Source organism: Leucopleurus acutus (assembly GCF_964270905.1).
Source record: "Leucopleurus acutus genome assembly, chromosome: 4".
NCBI lineage: Eukaryota > Metazoa > Chordata > Mammalia > Artiodactyla > Delphinidae > Leucopleurus > Leucopleurus acutus.
In genome coordinates, this window is record NC_139146.1 from 76,365,274 (window position 1) to 76,385,175 (window position 19,902).

At 40.2% G+C, this 19,902-nt stretch overlaps 1 protein-coding gene across 4 annotated transcripts in view; it reads left to right on the forward strand.

The window, feature by feature from the left end:
• Positions 1 to 19,902, forward strand: part of LOC309960937 (RE1-silencing transcription factor-like) — a gene marked incomplete at its 5' end in the record, with an annotated part of 192,341 nt that overhangs the window by 140,556 nt on the left and 31,883 nt on the right. For all 4 annotated transcript variants that reach the window (XM_082837938.1, XM_082837937.1, XM_082837939.1 and 1 more), the window contains one exon: positions 10,120 to 10,278. The remainder of the gene's footprint in view (positions 1 to 10,119; positions 10,279 to 19,902) is intronic.

Consider the following 19,902-nt stretch of genomic DNA (forward strand, 5'->3'; position numbering starts at 1 on the left):
TGTGTCAATCTTTATTTCTTCTCTCATTCTTTTCCCCACTCCTTCATCCCTCTCTGTTTATACTCATGACTGTAAATACCTTCTTGATGATGTAAATGACTCTCAAACTTACATTGTCAGCCCAGGCCTCTTCCCTGAACTCTAAGTTTAGAACTTCCTTGACGTCTCCACCGGCATATTTTATGGGCATCTTAAACCTCTCATGTTCAAAACTAAATTTACTTGTAAGGTATAAGCAGGAAAACTAAGCCCCGTAACCTGTGGAGACTGGGCAGATCTTTTGCCAAAGAAAAGGTCTTTTCCCATACAACACTGAACACAAAGAGGATATTTATTAGTTACTTGTCCAAAGTTAAAATATGGCTCTCAGAGAAATGCGTGTGTGTGTGTGTGTGTGTGTGTGTGTGTGTGAAAGATTTGTTTAACTTATCAGTAAGGGAACAGACAGATGGTAAAGCTCACCATTTGAAAACAGAGACTTACAAAGTCTGCCAGGAAAGACATGCTAAAAAACATTTGCTAGATGAGAGACACAACTAGTTAATGTCCTATAGGGCAATAAAACTATAGCCTTTGGGGATATCTTTTCTGATGGAGAGAAATCATTTTCCTCTCTATCAGACAAAAATCTACAAGTTAACATTAACTTCACAAAGTCTGTGCCTGATTGATAGTAAATAGCATAGCAAAAGTGGTCATTTCCCTAGAGATTTAAATCATCCTTGAGCAGACCTGTTAAGATAGAACTCAAACATGACATTGAAAGGTACACATGCTTCTTTTTGCCTTATTTCCATGTTTTGGATGATTTTTTTAAAGATGTATCAGAATCTTTACACACTATTTCTTAAGCACACAGTTTATAATGGACAGAGCTGGAATTTTGATTCTAAAGCTTATATTCCTTCTACCATATTCCTTTGACACATACCTTTTATTTAAATGCTATAAAGATATTCAGGTTCTAGGGCTGACAACTGAATATCCATTACCAGAACCAAGTGCTCTCAGAAAGCTGAGCATTGTTTATGGATTTTTTTCAAGCTACTCTCTTGGGTCCCATTGAGTTTTCTGTTCCCAGAGACCTAGTAAGTATTTCAGGTTTATATCATTCATTTCCAAGGTTACCCAATGTTTCATTTTTTGATATTTATTTCTATGTACATATCTCGTCTTCTCAAGGAGACTGTAAGCCTCTCAGAAGGAATTTTTCCTTCTAAATACATTGCTGTAATTACAGCTCCTTGGATATGCTCTACAACGTTCAGTAAGGATTAGCTATAATGAACCCATATATACATGAAAATGAACGCTAAAGAAGTTGAATTAAAGGAGACATATTGTAAAGTAAAATAATATGAAAAACATAATGGACAGAAGGAATCTGAATTTAAACTAGAAGAGAGAATGGATTTGTACTGATATACTAAGAAAGATTTGTAATGATATACTAAGAAGGCCATACTTAGCCCTGAGGAGAATTCCTAAGAGTAGGAATTTCCAATGATACCTCCTGGAGGAATGTTGTTTCATGAGCAATAATTTATTCATTTAGCAGTTTATATTGAGTGTCTGCTACGTATTACCCACTGGGATACAGCTGTGAGTAAGTCAGACATGGCCCAACTTCATGGAGATTATAGTGTACTGGGAAAAACTAGTACTAATTTTTCAAAGAGAATTAAATTACTATTAAGAAATTATTCTTAAATAAAAAGTTTCCTTAAAAAAATAACATCCGACAATGTACCTGACCAGTACTCCTCAAACTGTGAAGGTCATCAAAAATAAAGAAAGTCTGGGACTTCCCTGGTGGTCCAGTGGTTAAGACTCCGTGCTTCCAATGCAGGGGGGCTGGATTCGATCCCTGGTCAGGGAACTAGATCCCACATGCTGCAACTAAGAGTCCATATGCCACAACTAAGACCCGGTGCAGCCAAATAAATAAATAAATATTAAAAACACACACACACACACACACACACACACACAAATAAGGAAAGTCTGAGAAACTGTCATAGCCTATGGAGACATGACAATGAATAAACATAATATGGTATCCTGGATGGGATTCTGGAACAGAAAGAGGACATTAGGTAAAAACTAAGGAAATCTGAATAACTGTGGACTTTACTTAATACTAATAATGTGTTGAAAGAAATGAACACATACTGGTTCATTAACTATAACAAACGTGCCATTTTAAAAGTAAAATAATAGGGCAAACTATGTTGGGAATGAAAGTGTATGGGAATTCTGTACTATCTGCTGTATTCTTCTATAAATCTAAAACTATTCTAAAAAAATAGTCTAGAAATTTTCAAAATGCTTTTTCTATAGATAAAAAGAAAAATTATTTATGATAAACACTAAGAAGGCAAAAAACTGGTGTTTGTTGTTAAGAGTCTCTAAAAGTGGCAAGAAAAGGCTTCCTGGGAAATCACATAAAAGCTGAAACTTGAAGTTTGAAAAGGAGTTGGACAAGAAAAGAGGACATTAAGATCCTTCTAGGCAGGGAATTCTAAGACAGAGAAAGTTAAAGCAAGTGAGTGTGACCCCAGCAAGAGCCCTGGGCAAAGATGATAAGATGAGGCTGTGACTGCCTCAGATAGGCCTTGGATACCAGGTTAAGAACTTTTTAATTTATCCCCAAATGAAAGAACCATTTACTCGTGAACCAGTATTATCAGCATGCCTATGTGAAGCTCTGCTAAGCACTGGCCCTATAGCAGTGAACAAAACAATAAAACCCCTGCCCTAGGAAGCTCCTTGCTTGGTCAGGCCATTCAAGATGGCTGTTCTCTTGCTCTCTGTACATACCCTACTCACATGACTGACCTTCCTACCTACTTGCCCCAGGCCCAAGCTAGTGATTGGGTGAGGGGCGGGCCCCTCTGCTAGTTTCCCTGGTAGTCCATGAACCAACATGATGTCTATTCCCCCTGTAACTGGCAATCTTCCTCTCCCCCCAGGAGAAAAGACTGCTCCCACATCCCACCCGCTGTCTGCAGCAAACAGTGGGGTGTCGCTTCAGGACATTGCTTCAGACATGTTAAATTCACCCCCATCCATTAAACCATTGATGTCTCTGTTGCTGACTCCAGGCTCTTTCTTAACATCTTGAAGCTGGGCAAGTATAGGCTTTGTAGGCCGGCTGGGTGCCGCCCAACACCCCCAAAATTGGTGGCGGGTGCTGGAGAGATTGAGCACTGAAGGGCCTTTGGTTTTACTATGAGATGAAGGCTTTTGAGCCAAGGAATGACTTAAACTTCGTGCGTTATTTATAAAACCTCAGTCAGGCTGCTACTTTTCCCTATAATCCATTCCCTTGCATTAGCCAAAGTGACCTTTTGCAAACAGACCTGGTCATTCTCCTCCCCTGTTGTTTCTCCTTGCAGAGAGACAAGAATCCGAACTCCTAAAATACTTAAAGAAACTAAACTCTAAAAAAATTTCAGCAAAATATGTCAATCTGAAAAGAAAATCTGATTATTTTCTAACAGGTTTTTACAGTATTTAATACTATTCTATAGTATTTAAAGCAGGGGTCCGGGGTAGAGTTCCTCTCCAGACTAAACCAATTCCAGAGGCATGTTGGAGGTCACTCTGAAGTGATCTGCATATGCAAACCAATGTCCTTTAGTTTATCTATTCTATCAAAACCTTGTCTTCAGTTAAAGACCTCACTCCTGTAAATGGGAAAATAATTTTCTTTGTATTCCTGAAACTGCATGTCACAAATGCACCAAATAAACATGTATGTGAAACATCCTCTTTATTTCTTCTATACTGACTTTATCTATCCTCCTACAACTCTACTTTGGGCAGATTCCTCCAAGAAATTCAATTTGATCTCTTTATATATAACTGGATTTGGTGGGTTTTAGGTCTGAGCACACTTTACTGGAATATTTCTAGGAGACACACCCAGTAAAAACGATGAATAAATGAATTTCATTTGTGCAACATAAAGAAAATTTCAATATACAAATATTTAATTTTGTTTTTGGAATGCGTTAAAATTTTAATACATGGGATTCTGGGAATTTATTAAAAAGAACTAGACAAATCTACATATAATGACAGGTTCAAGATCTATTATTAAAGGAAAAAAGTTCAGGACAGTATGTAATAATTTTAGTTTGAATATGTATTTTATATGTATGTCATATATGGTTAGAAAAAAGCCTTAACCATGTAACTATTGACACTACTTATTCTTGAGTATGAGTGATATATAAAATTTTAGTTTTCAAATCGTACACTTCTGGAATGTTTGATATTTTTTACAAGTTTGTTTCTAATTAGTTGTGAATCACAAAAAATTCCAGAATCTAATACTTATAAAGTATATAATACTTCAGTGTTTAAATTCATATTTATAGAAACTAACAAAATAGAACTAAATTATGACTATTGTAAAATAATGATAGTCCATGATTGGACTAAAACTTCTCTCTAGGTGTAAATGACCCATTTTATTTGGACTTCCAGATTAAGATGATCTATACTTGCTGACAAATTATCAGTGATTATTCTAAAAAAAAAAGAAAAGTTATGCTTCAGTTTTGCGTCTATATTAAGGAAAAGTCTACCTCCTTATTATAATTCCCACTTCTGTCTTTAAAAAAAAGGGGGGGGCTTACCCAGTTCCTGCTGATTTACTAACCAGCCCATCTTGGTACTGACCAATAGTTGCTCTGCTCACTGTGAATGGGAAAAGATGGATGGTACCTGACCACAGGCTAAGTTAGTTTGGCAGAATATCAAGCAGGAATGTCAGTAACTGAATATTCCTGAAAGATCACTGAAAGAGTTCCCCTCCCTCAGTGAACCACTTACCACATATAAGAATAAGACTATTGGAGCCTTGTTGGATGGATTTCCTCCACAAAGTTGTTACCCGAAAACTGGGTTTGCTTCTTGGTGGGTGTCAGGGCAAAAGATACAACCAAGCCAAAGATTGGAAGAAGTAATGATTTGTGAAATAAAAGTCATATTTTTATGTCAAGACAAGAGAAGTTTAAACAAAAAATCTCAGCCCTTTGGACTCCTCTCTCCCCACACTGTGCATTGTATATCTGCATTATGCATCACCAACCTTCCCCTGGGAGGGGGAGGAATACCTGCTCAACCTTAAAGAGGAACTTCTAGCATCAACAAGACAACTCCTTAAAAGATAGCATTACTTCTTGATCTTGTAAGAGGTCACATGACCTACCACAATGACTCATTTGATGTCCAGCCCTCTGTCTCAAAAAAGCTTATATAACAGTGCCTTGACTTCTAAAGGGTGGAACAGTTCTCAGAGCTTTCTGACATGCTCTTCCTGGGTTATAAACCTCAAATTGGTCTCGAATAAAATTTTCCATTTCTTTCTTAGATCGACTGATTAATTTTTCATCAACAGATTTATTACTTGCAGCAAGTAAGGAGAACACCAGAGATCTTTCCCAAAGCAGTGTCTCTCCAAACAGCAAAATGTGGAATTTTTAAGCTAAGGGTACATGCATATTTATGAAGGGGCTTGGGTGGTATATGCATATACATGAAGGGGCTTGAGCAAGGGAGAATTCAGGCTAGAATTGGTGCAAAAGTCGACAGAGTCCAAGCTTTAGTTGATGGAAGTCAGAAAAGGTCAACATCATCATTCAGTCCTCCACCTGAGTGGGGCCCTCAGTTCCTGCACAACTCAGAATATCAGATTGTGATGTATACCACTTGAGGGGGAACTAGGACTCTGTTTTATTGCTGAACTATTGCTTCCTGACTGCTTTTCTTTTGTTCCTCCATTCCCTCACTTCCCTTAAGATCATTAATTACTGAGACCCATTCAAGGGCAATCATTGTGGCCAGGCTTAGATCACAAAATGGCTTAGGCCAAAAATGGCTTCTCTTATGTCAAGAAAGCCATGCCTGGTTCTCTTTCTCTGGGGACCCCCTACCCTACCTGCTTACGAAGTCAGTGTCTCCTCCAGTAAACCTGTCCTGGCCCAGACTGGGTTAGGTGCATGGGTTGGCTGCCATGCATAATTAAATAAATAGTGTTTAGGGCCATGACATCCAAGTACCAGGTACTAACAGAGCACATAGAGGCTTAGCAGGACTTGATGTAGTTCAGGTGGAGGCTTCCTGGAAGATGTGACATTTAAGCAGATTCCTGAAATGAGAACAAGCTGCCCAAGCAGAGTGGGTCTGTGTTGCAATGGGGGTAAGTACTGAGGCCCAGAAGAACCATTTAGGTAGTTGGAACAGCACGTGGAGATAGTCTGAGACTGGAAATGGCCAATGTGGTGGAGCTGGTGAAAGGAGAGGTAGCAGCCCAGGTCAGGCAGCTTCTTATTGGACTTGTTAAGCAGTTCAAACATTGCCCTAAAAGAAATGTGAAGGCACTGAGGGGATTTTATCCCAGGAATGATGTGATCAGATGATCTGATTTGCATTTTTAAAAGTTGACTTTTTAAGGCCTCTAGATGAAGAATGGAATGTAGAGGAGCAGGAATGGGCAAAGGGACATTAATTAAGGCAAGAGATAATGGTGGCTTAATGCTTGTAGATAGAGTGAATGACAGAACTTTTGAATAAAAGTATAGGATATAAGGTCTGAAAAGTCCCCACAAATCCCTGCCAGGTTCCAGGTTTTATGTCTCAGTTAACAAGGCACCATGAATTATCCAATGCTACATAGCTTATTCATAGTAGAGATAGACTACAAACCAATTCATAGTAGAGATAGACTACAAACCAATTGCATTTTTCTCTTGCTACCTTTTTTTATGGACCTCCTCATATGACTCAGCAAGTTTTTGAATTTTAAAAAATACAGTGCTTTACTAAATGATGGATATATGAACTTCATTACACTAGTCTCTCTACTTTATGTTTGAAAATGTTATAATAAACAGTTCTATATAAAGCAGTGCTTTATAACTGTTAGGGCATAGGTACAAATTCAAGGCCTTTGAGTCAGTTTAGCAATGGAAACAATTCCAGAGTTTCCTGGGGCTCCCATACTCACATGGTACCCTCTGGGCCCCAGCCTGGTAGACTCAGCTGGGTAGTATTTGGACTGATTGCCATAGTCATAGATAATGCCAGATTGCTGGACTCCATGGCACTTCCCTGGGGCAAGACATGGAACCTCTCTTTGAATCTTCTGTAAAATGGGAGTCCATACTATCAAATGACAAAGATAATACAATTTAGTAACGCGTTCAATGAACTGTATTGAAGGGAAAACCATCCATGAATTGGGGATGCTGCTCACAGAGAGTGGATCCCTCTTTCCGAGGGGTTTTAGGCCAGATTGAGTTTTATAGCACTTAGAAGAGGCAACAGGAAACAGGGCGTGATTTCCTTATAAGCCTAGTAGGTCCTATTTTCCAGGGTAAGGTGAGCTAGCTAAAGCTCAGCTAGAGAACTGTGATCTGTGTGTGTTAGGTTTCCTTGAGAGTGCGGCGTTTCCTGGAAGTGCAGGCTGACTCAGGTTTAGATTTGTGACCTGGGCCGGGCTGCTGGGGCGGCCTCCATTTTCTGGGTCCCCATACATGAATTATCTTTATCCATACTTTCTATACAGGGGATATCGTGAGAACAAAGTGAGTCTGTGTTGGTCCCACATTCCCTAATCACTGAACGTCATTTTTTCTTAACTGCTCCTTGACGTTGAGTAATCAATGTCACCACAGCTGTCTGCATAAACCACCAAGAGTGACCACATAGTTGTCTCTTTTTGAGTTATATTACATGTTAAAAATAAACTTGAAGAAGTTCCGGGTTTGTTTTAAGCTGGGGACTGTTACTCATTTAATAGCTTCCGAATATAGAAAGCAAAGATAACAGTTTATATTCACTAAAACAATTATATGGAAGGTGAGTGAGTGGTGAGGTAATTCTATTGACTTTCAGTCTGAAACCTCTGGATCTTGGAGGGTGGTGGTTGACTGTTAAAGGAATTAGCTTTAGCTATTAATTTCTTTTCCAAAGTGGCTGGTGTGGCAGGTGTTCCTTAGGATTGTGATCAAGGAACTCTTCAAATAGCACCCTCTATTTTATCTTCTACCCTGTCTTTCTGCACCCTGTAGATTCCTTGGTACCCACAAAACATTCAGTTAGTCATCTCCTTACTTTCTCTCCTTTTACAAATTATTTTTTCATCCCAATCTTAGATTGGTGAGGGAAGATTCAAAAGAGTAAAACCTGACACACTGTAAGTACCGAATAATTGTTAAGTGAATGAAGCAATTTATAAGCAAATTTGAACCCTATAATTTGAATATAATATTATAAGCTGCATAATATAGAAATGCATATTGTTGAAAGTACTCTCCCATAAGCCCATTTCACAAAATAATCCTGGTTAATATTTTGACCACTAGTTTTACTAAAAACACTGAACTGAGCATTCTTATTTATCTCTTTGCACCGTAGGAGGTTATGTTGGGTGAAAAAGTTTTGGCTGCATTGGGTCTTCGTTGCTGCTCATGGGTTTTCTCTAGTTGCGGCGAGCAGGGGCCACCCCTCGTTGCAGTGCGTGGACTTCTTACCGCGGTGGCCTCTCTTGTTGCGGAGCATGGACTCTAGGCACGCGGGCTCAGTAGCTGTGGCTCGCAGACTCCAGAGCACAGGCTCAACAGTTGTGGCACAAGGGCCCAGTTGCTCTGCAGCATGTGAGATCCTCCTGGACCAGGGCCTGAACCCATGTACCCTGCATTGGCAGGCGGATTCCTAACCACTGCATCACCAGGGAAGCCCCCGCACCCTCTATTTTATCTTCTACCTGGTCTTTCTGCACCATGTAGATTCCTTGGTACCCAGAAAACATTCAATTAGTCATCTCCTTATTTGCATTGGTGAGGGAAGATTCAAAAGAGTAAACCTGACACATTGTAAGTACTGAATGATTGTTGAATGAATGAAACAATTTATAAGCAAATTTGAGGCCTATAATTTAAATATAACATTATAAGCTGCATAATATAGAAATGCATATTGTAGAAAGTGAAAGTACCCTCCCATAAGCCCATTCCACAAAATAAACCTGGTTAATATTTTAACCACTAGTTTTATTGAAAACACTGGACTGAATATACTCGTATATCTATATACACTCGAAGATTTTGTTGGGTCAAAAGCCTTGTGTGTTTATGTGTGTGTGTGTGTTTATTTTGGCAGTGCCAAGTTATTCTCCAAAAAAGTTGTAACATTTTTCACTCCCCCAAACATACTCTTATAAGATGTTCCAAGATTATTTTATTTTACTTTAAAAATTCTTATTTTCTATATTATAAAAGTACACATCCTTTTGAGAAAAATTAGAACAATTTGGGAACATACAAATTAGAAAATCATAGTATTTCCTACCCTCCATCCAATTTTGGGGGTTATTTTAGAATTAGACGATGATATGGTCAATATATTAACCTCTCAAAATCAATTTTACTTTATTATTTTTTTCTTTTTCCCCCCAGCATATGTAAACAACCTATGTCGCTCCTAAGAAATTCTGGGAGAGACCTGCCTAGGCCTCCGAGACCTCAGGCACTCTTGCTTTTCAAGGCCCTACCTTACATCCTACCAATCAACTTCAAATGCAGCCACATCAAATATTATACATATATATATATACCCATACAAAACGGTAATAATTTAATATTTTTCTCTTAAAAATACTTGGGTGTAAGTAACTTATTTAATTTATCAGTTATGATTTCTCAATAACTGTTCTGCATACTCAGGATTTCTTGAGAAGTGAGAAAATATAGTCTGTAAGTTTTTAAAAATATATAATGACGTTTAGTAAATGCTAAATTTATGAATTAAGTTGACATAATGTATTTGTTATCTTTCATTAAACCTTTGTCAACTTGTCTTACAATTCCTTTTTCAAAGCTTAGAGCATAGACCTTGTAGAGGTGGCTGATCTAGCTTAGAAAGAATCATACCAGAGCAGAAGGACAGGATTTATACTTTCTACACAAAACTATCTGGCCCAGCAATTCTTCAGAAAAATACTGTGGAGCTTAGTCTGAATGAGGGAATTTTCTGGAGGATACTATTGATTGTTTGGTGGCAGACAGTGCAAGAGATGTAACAGGAAAATGACTTGGCTTTTTGCAGGCTTCCAATCAGCCTACAGCCCATGGCTGTATCATGGTGCAGAGAGGGACAAAGAAGTGGAGTTTCCTGTACCAAGACTGATCTTCAGAAAAGTCAAGGCAACAAAGCAGTGTAACACCTAAGGCCAGTGGGTCTCAACCAGAACAACTAGTGCCCCAGGTAAGTTGCCAGATTTATCAAATAAAATTATAGGGTGCAACATAGAAATATTACATGTGACAACCTTATAAAAATTATTTGCTATTTATATGAAATGCAAATTTCACTGGGTTGCTGTGTAAGGCAACCATGTCACTAGGAGACATTTCCAATGTCTGGAGTCACAACTGGGCAGGAAGGTGTGCTACTAGCACCCAGAATGTAGAGGCCAGAATGCTGGTAGCATCCTAGACTGCAAGGACAGTGACCCTAAATGAAGAATTATCCAGCCCAAGATGTCAGTGCTGAAGTTGAGAAACTCTGACCTAGGCTAACTGATACATAAGGCATTTGCTGGATTGGCCATATATTTACATTTCAGTTTTTGAAAGAATAATTCTTGTTATAATAAAAAATTCAAATAGCAAGAAAATTATTATTTGAAAGCAGAAATCTCCTGTCATCCTACTTCCCAAATCACCACAAATAGTTTGAAACGTTATTCCAGATATTTTTTCAGACCAATGTATATACCCTTTTTATTTTTTTATTTTTTGGCCGCACCGTGCAGCTTGCAGGATCCTAGTTCTCTGACTAGAGATTGAACCCAGGCCCATGGCAGTGAAAGTGCAGAGTCCTAACCACTGGACTGCCAGGGAATTCCCGTATACTCTTTTTAAAAAATTAAAAACTGGTTCATACTATATGATCTGTTCTGAAATCTGCTTTTTAAAAATTGTACAATGTTAGATATCTTTTTATACCAATATACAGTACTATTTAAGCCATATTTATCTATATGAAACTTTTTTTTTTTTTTTTATAAATTTGCTTATTTTATTTATTTATTTTTGCGGTACGCGGGCCTCTCACTGTTGTGGCCTCTCCCGTTGCAGAGCACAAGCTCCGGATGTGCAGGCTCAGCGGCCATGGCTCACGGGCCCAGGCGCTCCGCGGCATGTGGGATCTTCCCGGACCGGGGCACGAACCCGCATCCCCTGCATCGGCAGGCGGACTCTAAACCACTGCGCCACCAGGGAAGCCCGAAACATTTATTTTTTAAAAAATTTTTATTGGAGTATAGTTGATTTACAGTATTGCGTTACTTTCTGCTGTACAGTGCAGTGAATCTGTTGTACATATACATATATCCATTCTTTTTTAAATTCATTTACCATATAGGTTATTACAGAGTATTGAGTGGAGTTCCCTGTGCTATATAGTAGGTCCTTATTAGTTATTTTATATATAGTGGTGTGTATATGTTAATCCCAATTTCCCAATTTATCCCTCCCCCCATTTTTTCCCTTTTAGAAACTATATGTCTATGATTACATCCAAAACCAACTCCTACTGATGAGCATTTGGACTGTTTCCAGTTTTTTGCGATTGCAAATAGTGCCACAATAACCATCTCTCTCTCTCTCTCTGTATGTGTGTGTGTGTATGTATGTGTGTATATATATATATATATACACACACACATACACACATATATATGTATATATATGTATATATATATTTTTCCCCCAAATATTTCTGTAGGGTAAATTCTTAGAAATGGAGTTGCTAGGACAAAGTGTGTGCACAATGAAGTCTTCAAGAGTCTACCCTCCCAAACCGAATTACCCTCCCAAGAGGTGATACCAGTTTACATGGCAACTTAACCATGTATGAGCCTGCTTAGAGATTTCTTTATGAGGGTTACTAATTTATTTACTTTACATTTTTACCCCACTGGAACTGAAAAAGCAGTGTAAACACCAGCAAATAAATATGTTATTTATTTTAAATTTATTTATTTATTTATTTTTGGCTGCACTGGGTCTTCATTGCTGTGCGCGGGCTTTCTCTAGTTGCAGCAAGCAGGGGCTACTCTTCATTAACGTGCATGGGCTTCTTGCAGTGGCTTCTTTTGTTGTGGACTACAGGCTCTAGGCGTGCGGGCTTCAGTATTTGCGGCACGTGGGCTCAGTAGTTGCGGCATGTGGGCTCAGTAGTTGTGGCATGCAGGCTCCAGAGTGCGGGCTCAGTAGCTGTGGTGCACGGGCTTAGTTGCTCCACAGCATGTGGGATACTCCTGGACCAGGGATCGAACCTGTGTCCCCTGTATCCACAGGCATATTCTTAACCACTGGAACACCAGGGAAGTGGACTTACCAAAATTACTTATCAAAATTAACAAGTTGCTCATTAATATTTGTTTCAAGACCGTCACCTTGCTATGCTCACCAATGCTATACTATTATATTATAAACTCTGCCCATTCCCGACCAGTTCCCTGCCTTACCAGAGCAGCTTAAAGTCATCTGACCTGGGCCTGAAACCCTATAAATATCCTCCTCTTATTATTAAGAGTCTGTCAAGGTGCTGTTCCTTCTTTCTGCAGTATTAAACTTAGCTTTGCTTAGTCAAAAAGTTTTTTGGTGGTTTTATGGGAGGTTAATGATTGACAGCAATAATCTACATCACAGGATTGTCATGAGCAGTGAATGAAATCAAGTCCTGAAAGCATCTCTAAACAGTAATGTACTTTCCATTGCACAGCAGACAGTGCCTAAGATGGTGCCCAATTATCACTTCCCTCCTCTTCCTCTTTCTTGAACTGTCCAGGCCTAATGTGGCCTGAGAAACTTAGAAGAGAATGGGAAAGAACTGACATTTACTGAGCACTTGACACAACACTGTGCCAGGCACTCTGGTGGGAGTTCTCCATTTATGACCTCACTTTGTTCTCACATTAGACTTGGCAAGATGTCATTATTATTCTGATTTTCCAGACTAAGAGATGGAGACCTAGAGAGGTTAAAGGATTTGCCTGAGGTCTAAGTAGCAAAGCCAGGATTCCATCCAGCTCTCTCTGACTCAGCTTGTACTTTCCCTCCTATTACTACTTTACTTCCCAGGCTTGTAGAGTTTTCACTGCAATTGTGGAAGGTCAGCCTGAGATTTCAGGGCAGGAGGCTACTCAGCTCCTTATATAAGAACCCCAAAGGAGAACATCACATTCTAGGGCAGCACTGATGAAATTGAAATATAATGCAAGCCACATATGTAATTGAAAATTTTCCAGCAGTCATAACTGAAAATAGTGAAAAGAAACAAGTGAAATTAATTTTTAAAATTTTTCAATTTAAAGTAATTATAGATTCACAGAAGTTGCAAAAATAGTACAGAGGGATTTGATGTCTTCCTTTGTCCACTTTCCTCCAATTATAACATCTTATATGATTATGGTATAATATCAAAACAGGAAAATTGATATAGGTACAATCCACAGACCCTATTTGGATTTATCACATTTACATGCATATAGAGCTGTTCCATCACCACAACAATCTCCTTTGTGGTGTCCCTGTATAATCAATCACAAGCCACCACCCCATCCCCCCAACCCCACAAACACACCCCCCTCTCCATTCTTAATACCTGGTCACATCTAATCTATTCTCCATATCTATAATTTTGTCAGTTTGAGACCATTACATAGACGATATCATGCACTGTATTAGTTTCCTAGGGCTGCTGTAACAAATTGCCACAAACTGGGGCTTTAAAAAGAGAAATTTATTCTCTCACAGTTCTGAAGGCTGGAAGTCCAAAATCAAGGTCAGTAGAGCCATGCTGCCTCTGAATGGCCTCTAGGGTAGGATCCATTCCATGCCTCTTCTAAATTCTGATGGTTGCCAGCTTCCCTGGCTTGTGGCCACATCACTCCAATCTCTGCTTCAGTCTTCACACTGCCTTCTCTGTTTTCTTCTCTGTGTATCTCTTATAAGGACACCTGTCTTTGGATTTAGGACACACCCAGATAATCCGGGATGATCTCCTTATTTCAAGATCCTTCATTTAAGTACATGTGCAAAGGTTTTATGACAGCACTATGCTAGGCATGTGTAGCTGGAGCCCAGTGAGTGAGAGTGAAAAAAAGGAAAGAAATATAGTAGGAGATGTTAGGGAGAGAATAGCAGGAGGAGATGCAAAAATTAGAATACTAGTTGTTTAATGACTTAATTGTTGCTTGAGATCAAAGTATGGACGGTATATGTTATTAGCTATTAACTGACTTTGTGAGCATGGATGGACTTAATGTCAGGAGAGATAATCTTCACATCTATTCTGAGCCAAAAAATCCAAGTGAACTATGCATGTCCTAAACCTAGATTATGCATCTCTGTCAGATTCAGTGTCTCAGTGCTCTGCGGACAGTGTTAGGTAAACAGTGCCAATATTTCCCCCTTCATTTTCCTCTTTTCTAGATTACATGCAGACTGTCTTCTTATGGAAACATTCTACTTCTGAGCACAACATCGGAATTTAGATTTCATTTTTATCCAAATCGATACACTTGATTCAGTTAAGGTTTCACGGTGTTGATGCCGAAAGCTCCGCCACTGTGCACCGGTGCTGAATTGAATCTTGGAGACAGAGTTTTGGGTAAAGTAGAAAAGAAGAGCTTTATTGCTTTGCCAGGCAAAGGGGGACACAGCAGGATTCTGCCCTTGAAAACTATGTGTCCCCTGGGCTTCCCTGGTGGCGCAGTGTTTAAGAATCCGCCTGCCAATGCAGGGGACATGGGTTCGAGCCCTGCTCTGGGAAGATCCCACATGCCATGGAGCAACTAAGCCCGTGTTCCACAACTACTGAGCCTGCACTCTACAGCCCATGAGCCACAACCGCTGAGCCCACGTGCCACAACTACTGAAGCCCACGTGCCTAGAGCCTGTGCTCCGCAACAAGAGAAACCATCGCAATGAGAAGCCCGCGCACCGCAATGAAGAGTAGCCCCCACTCACCGCAACTAGAGAAAGCCCATGCACAGTAACGAAGACCCAATGCAGTCAAAATAAATAAATAATAAATATATTAAAAAAAAAAGAAAACTATGTGTCCCAACCCAGGAGGATTTAGTGAGATGTTTTATAGCAGTAGTTCAAGGGTGGAGTTGTGCTGACAAAATTAGGGTGTGTGCAGGGCCTGCACTCCTCTAATCTGGTCTCAGGTAATCTTCTTTTTTTAAAAATAATTAAATAAATAAATAATTAATTAAAAAAAATTTATTTTTATTTATTATTTTTGTCTGTGTTGGGTCTTTGTTGCTGCACACCGGCTTTCTCTTAGTTGTGGCATGCGGGCTTCTCCTTGCGGTGGCTTCTCCTGTTGCAGAGCACGGGCTCTAGGCACACGGGCTTCAATAGTTGTGGCACGCGGGCTCAGTAGTTATGGCTCGCGGGCTCTAGAGCACAGGCTCAGTAGTTGTGGTGCACGGGCTTAGTTGCTCCACGGCATGTGGGATCTTCCCAGACCAGGGCTCGAACCCATGTCCCCTGCATTGGCAGGTGGATTCTTAACCACAGCACCACCAGGGAAGCCCTAATTTATTTATTTTATTTATTTATTTTGGCTGCATTGGGTCTATGTTGCTCCATGCAGGCTTTCTCTAGTTGGGGCGAGCAGGAGCTACTCTTTGTTTTGGTGCGCTGGCTTCTCACCGTGATGCCTTCTCTTGTTACGGAGTATGGGCTCTAGGAGCGTGGGCTGCAGTTGTGACTGCAATTGTGAGTATGGGCTCTAAAGTGCAGGCTCAGTTGTTGTGGCACATGGGCTTAGTTGCTCCACGGTGTGTGGGATCTTCCCGGACCAGGGCTTGAACCCATGTCCCCTAGCATTGGCAGGTGGATTCTTTACAACTGTGCCACCAGGGAAGCCCCTCAGGTAATCTTGATGAGCCTCTCTTCTTCCTTTAATCTGACTTCAGGTAGTCTTCTGTGGTATGAGGAATGCTGACATAATCCATTTTGGGGTTTTTAATTCTATAAAGAGCTTAAAGACATTGTTGTGCGTATTCCTTGAGAGGGAACCAGGACCCTGCTCCAAGGCTGCACGACTGTTTCTTGGTTGCTCCTCCTTTGTCTCTGCATCCCATCCCCTCCCTGATTAGCAACTGTTTGAACCTGCCCTTTGGAACTCAGGGAAAGTCATGGAGGCTGAAACCTATTCCCTACAAACAAGAATCAAGGGATACGGGAAGGCTTCCGTGCCCAGAAGCCCCACAGGGTCCTGCTTGGTTTCACTATTGAAAGGGTCAGTAATACCCACTCACTGTGGCATAAAAATTATTTTATCAGAAGGCATTTGAGTTTGTGAAATCTCTTATCTTCCTAAAAGTAGAATTAAGAACTCAATTGTCATAAATCCCCTACCCTAGAGGCCATCCCTGGGATCCACCAGGGATGATTGACTCTTATCAAGAGCCATGAGAAGTCTCCACACCACATTTAAACAGACATTGTTACAAAACTATCCTATCTCCCATCTGTTCTCCTGAGCCCAATTTATCTTTCCAGAAAGTCATTTGTTTCCCCATGAATGCCCTTTCTCCCTCCTTTTCCCTTATTGAGAACTCATTTGTTTCCCCATAAGTGTCTTTCTCTCCCTCCCCTTCCCCATTAAGATGGTATATAATAAGCCCTAAATTCTAACTGCCCCTTGAGTCACATTTTTCTGTGCACCCGCTACATACCTTAACGAAAATATGGTGATTGAATGTTATCTTTTGTTAATCTGTCTTTTGTCAGTTGAATTCAAAAGACCTGAATCAAGAAAGAATGAGTACAGGAAAAGTTTTTGTTGTTGTTGTTCTTTTTTTCTTTTTTATTAAAGTATAGTTGATATACAATGTTGTGTTAATTTTTGTTGTACAGCAAAATGATTCATTTATACATATATATACATTCTTTTTTTTTTTTTTTTTTTTTTGCGGTACGCGGGCCTCTCACTGTCGTGGCCTCTCCCGTTGCGGAGCACAGGCTCCTGATGCGCAGGCTCAGCGACCATGGCTCACGGGCCTAGCCGCTCCGCAGCATGTGGGATCTTCCCGGACCAGGACACGAACCCGTGTCCCCTGCATCAGCAGGCGGACTCTCAACCACTGCCCCACCAGGGAAGCCCTACATTCTTCTTTTAATATTCTTTTCCGTTATGGTTTATCTTAGGATATTGAATAAAGTTCCCTGTGCTATACAGTAGAAATTTGTTGTCTATCAATTCTATATATAATAACTTACATCTGCTAACTCCAACCTCCCACTCCATCCCTCCCCCAACCCCCGCCCACCCTTGGCAACCACAAGTCTTTTCTCTATGTCCATGAGTCTGTTACTCTTTCTTAAATAGGTTCATTTGTGTCATATTTTATGTTACTTTTTTTAAGGAATTTATTTATTTATTTTTGGCTGTGTTGGGTCTTCGTTGCTGCACGCGGGCTTTCTCTGGTTGCAGCGAGCGGGGACTACTCTTCATTTTGGTGTGAGGGCTTCTCATTGTGGAGCAAGGGCTCTAGGTGCGTGGACTTCAGTAGTTGTGGCTCGCGGGCTCTAGAGTGCAGGCTCAGTAGTTGTGGTGCATGGACTTAGTTGCTCCGTGGCATGTGGGATCTTCCTGGACCAGGGATCGAACCCGTGTCCCCTGCATTGGCAGGCAGATTCTTAACCACTGTGCCACCAGGGAAGTCCCTGTGTCATATTTTAGATTCCACATATAAGTGATATCATATATTTTTCTTTCTGACTTACTTCATTTACTATGATAATCTCTATCTCCATCCAAATTGCTGCAATGGCATTATTTCATTCTTTTTTAGGGCTGAGTGGTATTCCATTGTATATATGTACCATATCTTCTTTTCTTTTCTTTTTTTTTTTTTGTGGTACGTGGGCCTCTCACTGCCATGGCCTCTCCCCTTGTGGAGCACAGGCTCCGGACGCGCAGGCTCCGGATGCGCAGGCTCAGCGGCCATGACTCATGGGCCCAGCCGCTCCGCGGCACGTGGGATCCTCCCGGACCAGGGCACGAACCCGCGTCCCCTGCATCGACAGGCGGACTTTCAACCACTACGCCACCAGGGAAGCCCCTGTACCATATCTTCTTTACCCATTCATCTGTCGGTGGACATTTAGGTTGCTTCCCTGTCTTGGCTATTGTGAATAGTGCTGCTATGAACATAGGGGTGCATGTATCTTTTTGAGTTATAGTTTTGTTGGTATATATGCCCAGGAGTGGGATTGCTGGATCATATGGTAATTTTATTCTTAGTTTTCTGAGGAATCTCTATACTGTTTTCCATAGTGTTTGCACCAACTAACATGCTCACCAATAGTGTAGGAGAGTTCTATGGGAAAAGTTTTAACTCCTAGACACTTTTGTATGAGTATATTAAAATTTTATTCATTTGCTAGCTGGGCTTTAGGATTGTTTCTGTTCTTGGACACTAATCTATAGGGTTTTTTGCATGGTGTAAGTTTTCAGTTCTCCTCAGTTGATACCTGGAATGGCATATCTAGATTGTGTTCTACGTGTCTCTATAAGAAACTTTAAGACTATTTTCCAGAATGGTTCTTTTGGGGGATGTTGAACCAAAAGACAGAAGCAAGCCAAAGATTGGGAGAAGTGAGGATTTATTACTTGCAGCAAATAAGGAGAACACTTGGGATGTTTCCCAAAGCAGTGTCTCCCAAACAGCAAAATTGGGGAACTTTTAAGCTAAGGGTACATACATATTCTTGAAGGAGCTAGAGCAGAGAATTCGACACAGAACTGGGACATAGGTTGACAGAGTCCAAGCTTTAGTTGATAGAAGTCAGAAAAGGTCAATATCATCATTGCATCCTCCACCTGGGTAGGGGCCTTGGTTCCTGCAGAACTCAAAGATATGTAACAGATTGTTATTTATATCCCTTGAGGAGAAACTAAACTCGTCTTATCTCTGAACTATGGTTTCCTGACTGTTATTCCTTTGTTCCTTTCTTTCCTAATTTCCCTTAAGATCTTTAATTACTGAGGCAAGCATGGTACCAGTCTTAGATGCAGAAAACTTAGGCCAAATTAGTTTCTCTTATATGTCGGGAAAGCCATGCCTGGTTCTCTTTCTCTGGGGACCCCCTACCCTATCAGTTGTACCAGTTTTCATTTCCATTATCAATAGATGAGAGCTCTAGTTGCTCAGCTTCCCCATCAGCACCTTATATGGATAGCTATGTTACTTTTAGCCATTCTGGTAGGTTAAGTGATTATTTGAAGACAAATAAGGAAATGTCCATTGAAGAAACATTTATTTATAAAACCACCACCTGGTTTTAGCTTTGGCTGGGTTGATATAAATACTTTGTTTGGTTTTATTGACTGTGTCAGAAATAAGATCATGTGGAGAACACACAACACAATTCTTTATCTCTTCAGGTCCTCATGGTCAGGTCAGAAAGGGTATAAAAACTATGTACAATAGTATACCTCTCATGGTACTCTGGAAGGTTTTGCCTCTTTTCGGAAGGAAGGGAAAGACAGCCAGAAGTCGTCTTTTGAATCAAGTCCCATTTCCCCTAAATTGACAATGAGCTTTGTAGGTTAAAAGGTCAATGCTGGGGCATGAGTGTTTTAAAAGCAATGGAGGACAATAAGGGTTTCCCTTGCCAGAAGGTAATCTTAACCTTAAAATAGGCTTAAGAGTTAAGGAAATGTGGATCTGAAGAGACTTCTTACCTCAGATATATGCTATCTGTATAGCCATTGAACAAAATAATTCACCAGGCCCAAAAGAGTAAAAGATGTTTTAGGTAAGGGCAGACTGCTGCCAGTGAAGAGAATTTA